The sequence below is a fragment of the Mya arenaria genome, chromosome 9, assembly GCF_026914265.1.
Source record: "Mya arenaria isolate MELC-2E11 chromosome 9, ASM2691426v1".
Classification (NCBI taxonomy): Eukaryota; Metazoa; Mollusca; class Bivalvia; order Myida; family Myidae; genus Mya; species Mya arenaria.
In genome coordinates, this window is record NC_069130.1 from 42,111,599 (window position 1) to 42,117,598 (window position 6,000).

Consider the following 6,000-nt stretch of genomic DNA (forward strand, 5'->3'; position numbering starts at 1 on the left):
TTTTAAATACCAAAACATTTATTACCGAATATTACCCTCTCCCACCAACCGTTGGCTTCGTACAAGATTGAACAACAAACAATCCATTGATTTAAGTTTCACACTCTGTTAGTAAAATCTGACATCGAAATAGCTCTGACAAATAGAAACATACATCACAAGAAGGACTGTTTTAGCACAAAATTCATCATACAAATACAAATAAATGACATGTTTTTAGCAAACATAGTTATGATATTAATGCATTTTTCAACTATGTTTGGACCTGCTAATAAAGCGTTGACCAACGTCGTATTTTGAATATACATGTTTCTGTAGCCAATTTGCGACTTACAAGACTGTTTAAGGAAAGGCATAATAGAAATTATTCGTGAATAACTGTAACCGTTGTTTCTTTAAAGTAATAAGGGGTAAATGAGAGTTCTCATTTACATTAATTCTAAATTGTAAATTGTAGTTTATAAAATAATTATAATGTATTTTACTATTAAAACGGCTGTTAATTATTATAACTATTCTCAATATTATTATTATTATTATTATTATTATTATTATTATTATTATTATTGAAATATGTTCCTCAATTTGATTTTCAGTACATAACTCATGCCTTTTTATTCATCTTATATATAGACTTGGTAGCAAGGTAGTTGTTACAATTCATATATTCTAAAGTATTAATCCGTTTTAATGTTTTACATAATGTAAACATGTATTTATTCATTTATTTTGTATAAATTGTTTGTATCTTAAATTACATTTGGACACGTTGCTATTTTGTACAGTCATCGGTGAAATGGTCTTTGACCTTCTAATGAATAAATGTTCTAATCAGTTTGTCAACGAATGTTTCGCATTTTTCGAGAGTAGTGGCTTCGTTGTAGATGAAAGCTAATTCAAATAATTAGAATAAAATATTATTGTTAAAACTTCACTGCTCTCATCCAAGACCTGTTGGTGAGTAATACTTAATATACAACCATGTAAATTAAACTAAATTCGTTTTGATCAATTTTAGGTTAAGCGGTAAATAATTAGAATTTAAAAGTCTTGTTAAAACTTCACTGCTCTCATCCAAGACCTGTTGGTGAGTAATACTTAATATCCAACCATGTAAATTAAAACTGAATTCGTTATTAATTTTAGGTTAAACGGCTTTATTATTATTTTGTTTAAATTGTGCAACATGGTGTTGTGTTTCTCTAGTTAAGTTAAAACTTTGTTTATTTTACAACGAGTGTGAAGTTATATTAACATATATACGTATGCTATGTAACTTTCGTTAACACAATGCAGCGTAAGTGTGGGTTTGTTTTGTGGGCATAGCCGGTGTTCTCGGTGAAAACCCACTCGCCCGACTTGGTGACCACAAACCAAACTCACATACGCCCAGGCTGGCATAAGAACCCTGGACGCTTACAGGGTAAGGACTCACGTGGCTTCAGGGAGTTCTCACATGGGTCACCAAGGTTATAACCGATGTAAACCGCTTGAAATAAGTGACGTTAATTCTAAATAACTGTTTTGTCAGAAAAGTCATAAAAATGTTTCTTAGCCTATAAAAGGAATACGCAATTTTCTGCTTCTTTACGTGTGGCATATTTTAGATTTGCTTTGTATCATTATAATGCGATCCTGGGCCAAAATTTTAACTTGACGGATTTTGTAGAACGATACTACGCTAAAAGTTTGGCCAAGGATTGCATCATTAAAATCAAAAATATTTCACACGTGCAGAAGCAGAAAAATAGCATATTCTCTATAGGCTAAGAATAAGTTTCATGTATTTTCTGTCGAAAAAGGTATTGAGAAATGAACGTCACTAACTTGTCTGTTTACATCGGTTGTGACCCGTGGTGACCAATGTACAAACTCCTTTGAAGTCACATGATTCTTTACACTATCAGCGTATGCTATGTCAATCTCGTTGACACGATGCTGCATAAGTGTTGGCTTGTATTGTGGGCATAACCGGACTACCCGGAGAAAACCCACTTGTCCGGCTTGGTGACCACAAACCAAACTCACATACGCCAAGGCTGAGAATCTACCCCTGTCCGCCTAGCGCTTCATCCACAGCCGTTTGTTGTTCCTTGATAAGTTTGTCCTTAAACTAGGGCATTGTTCGAAGTTTTGGCTGCTTTGCTTGTAACGTTTGTTTCCATTGTATTACCTACAGTGTACCTGCGATCAAACACATACATGGCATTCTTTAGAGTCGTAAAATACTTCTAGTTTTCAAGGGACATAGCTTGCAAGGTTCGTTTCCCCAAGCTCTTTCAGTATGTACTTGTCTGTTCGTATAAGGTTATACATGCATTTCTATAAAGAACATGGAGTTGAAAAATAAAATCGCAACACTAGAATTAAGTTCAACCGGCTGTTTAATTAATTATGTTAATATCCAGACAGAATTCCAGACAGCCATAATGAATGACACGGCAGCCAATCACATTTAAGATATCGGTGCTGCGCACGCCTACTAATTAGTATATTCATATGACGTATATTACTGTGTTTCTCGTTGCCTAGATACGACCAACTGTTGCATTCCAGGAAATGTCTAACTACACCAATCAGTGAAATTATCTGATTCTTTAGATGCCCCTAGGATACAACGTGTTATCTATAAGCAATCGCCAATAAATGTTTAATTTGCTAGATGTTTTATTTACTCTCGTTGCTGTTTCTAAGGCTGGAAAAAATCCCTACAGTTCTTTAGTTACATACAAGAAAGCGAGATGTGCCAATAAATACAACAGAAATACACGTTGGCATGACTGTATCCATCTGAATCAAAGTGAGATTTATAACTTCACAGAGCAATCATTGAAAACATCATTGTTGCTACTGATTAGTCCGGTGTTAAATATAAAACATACACGTTCATATTCTTCTATAGTACAGTATATCAAGATCTGCTTATAAGCCAATCCTTGGTAAAAGTAATTGCTACTGAGGTTTTAAAATATGCTTTTCATGGCTTGTTTTTTTGTGATAAAGATAACGAAAAACATTATTATTATTATTATTATTATTATTAGAATGTATTATATTCACCTATATCAAGACAAAAATAACCGTTTCAATCCCTTAACTAGTTTGGTATTGGCACTAAATGCTATACCTTGCACATCATTTTCATGAAAAATATGTGTGGTTTGTCGATGGTGTTTGAACTTGTGAGTGTGGTGTTTGTACTTTTATATTTTTCGTACAGTGTCTTTAAGGCCCTTACCTTGAGCATAATAAAGGGGTTGAGTTTATGACTACTTGGCTTCTCCCTACATGTAGTTTTTTTGTATCATTTATAATGAATAAAGTATACTTTTGCTACGAATTCTTGTATTATTGACATTTTCGAAATATTTTAGATAAGTATTTATTAAGGTATTGTTTTCAAGAAACATATAGGTTGAGAAGACAAACTATGGCTGACTCTTCACTATGAAGGTTATTGTTTACACGGTGAACCACTTCGTAGTAGCAAGCCATATTAAAGTTTTAATGATGAACAATACTTGCACAACAACAAAAATATGCATTCTTGCATTGAATGCGTCCATATAATGTCGTTAAAATTACATCGTTTTCGCGGTAGTTAATTTTTGATTATTTTGGTGATAAAGTATGACTAAAAACCATGCTAGTAAGAGTATACATGTCGAAAATCGAGAGGCCGTGTTCGACATAAAGGCTTTGGATTGCAGTCATCTATGCCAAAAGAAGAATAACATTTTCCGAATAGCTGTTTGAAATGAGTTTTGACCTCAATTTCGGACTACTCAAAAGCCACGTATAAAGCTCAGTGATTAAATTTATAGTTAATAAAACGTTTATATTAGTTAACATTTTGAGACGAGAGGCATTCAATTGGTCTATAATATAATTTTAGCCAAACTTTCCCGCCGAATATACATTTTATGATCCATCACCTCCATAACTATCGAGATCACAATTCGACAGAGATAAATATTCTACATGTATATTTTACAACGCACTAAAATCCAAATTGTTCGTATAACATAATTATTAAAATATTAACATACGATATATAAAGAACAATATTAAAAAAATAACAGAACAATTGCAATAGTGGTTTTTTTTCGTTGAAATACAACTTGTGTAATTCTGATGTCATAACTCGCTTTTTGTCTTGAAATGAAACACGATTTCTTTGCTTGATTACCACGTCAGCATGCACTTTAAACATATTTTATTCATCGATGCAGGTAAACATGATGTATTTGTACCAACACTGGCGAGTTTTTATTCAAACACCTCTACCTGTTTACTAAGGCTTGCCAGCTCCCATGCTTAAGAATAATTGCGCAAGATGGTGTTAGTTAGTAGCCTGTTGTTCGACCAAAAGTCGAGTTATTGTCAGATCCGTGACTGTATACAACAAACTTGATTCAGATCCAATCCATTAGCCCCCCAAAAATATCCCGCATAAATCAATGATATAAAAATTATATCTATAGCAAATACTCATTGTAATACAATAAGTGTAACTGTAATACTAGTCGCGGGACTGTCCCTGATAATGTGAATGTGACTTTGTCCTAGATGTTTCGGGACATTCCATAATGCCGATGATTCGAGAGGCAGCATGACCCGGACCCAGCCACTTGCTTTTGGTCGTCTGTATAAGATCTGCAGTATTACTGTTCCACTGAGAATTATTAAAAGATAAACCCAGGAACCAGTTCTTACAGAAGATTAACTAAGGGACCTGTTGTTAAACAGATGACCGTAAAAAACGGTTGTTAAAGGAGATGAACTTAGGGACCTTTATTAAAACAAGATGACTTTAGGAACCAGTTGTTAAAGGCCATGAACTTTGGAACATTTGTTAATCAAGATGACTTTAGGAGCCAGTTGTTAAAGGCGATGAACTTAGGAACATTTGTTAAACAAGATGACTTTGGTGACCAGATGTATAAGAGATGAACTTAGGGACGTTTGTTTAACAAGATAAACATTAGTTTTAAAAACGTAAATAATAACGCTTTAACAAACAAAATGGAATAACAACAGTGAAAGACAAGTATGTACTTTTGTTGGGCTTACGATCAAAAACCTCTAATAAAGTAGGTTCCATTTTGGGACGCACTAATAGCAAAAGACTTGAAAAAATATTGCTTCACTGAATTGCATGTGAATAAGCTTGCCGAAAAGCAATTGTTTACCAAAAACCTGATACAGATAACGGAAAGTGCAATAGAAAATAGACAATATAATTGTTATGTTGTGGTGTGATGGTCGTCCCACGAACCGCTTGGAATGTAATTTGCATAGGAATATCGCAGTAATTGAAGAAGTACTTGTGCTCTTTCAAAGAGGATACACAGAAAGTACTTTCAGTGCATTTTCATGACGTCAATAACGCTTCCTTCTTTTTTTTACTCCTCTCTGCCAAGTTTATTACACCACATCATTTCATCAAGTGAACACCATTTTCGCTTATATGTATATACCATGAAAGACCACAAACATAAAGAAATTCTCACATTCATATCATAAACTGCTCAAGTTATCGTGTCTTACGAGTACATGGGCGAAACAAGTTATTAAGGTTGGACATGATTTTTCATGAACATAATTCGTTTCAGCCATTTAAACATCTAATTGATTAAGTTGTACCAAAGCGCGTCACATCATATATTGTAACGTATTAAACTGCATAAAACGTATCTAGGACTATTAATAATTCAATGATTATACAAAAACATTATAAAAGCATGTTCAATAGTGCACGTACCACTGGTAGTCTACAAAATTTTCATTCCAATTTCGAACCCAATGGATAAATATTGTAACAAATAATTTATATATAGAACATCTAACATACGTTATTGATGAAAAACCGACCGCCAAAAGAACTATTTTAATGTATTGTATTTTCAGAATAAAACTTAAATTTTGACTTGAATATTTTGTGTTACATGTAGGATTTTTAAGTTATACGGTACATATTTACAATTTCTTAATTCCACG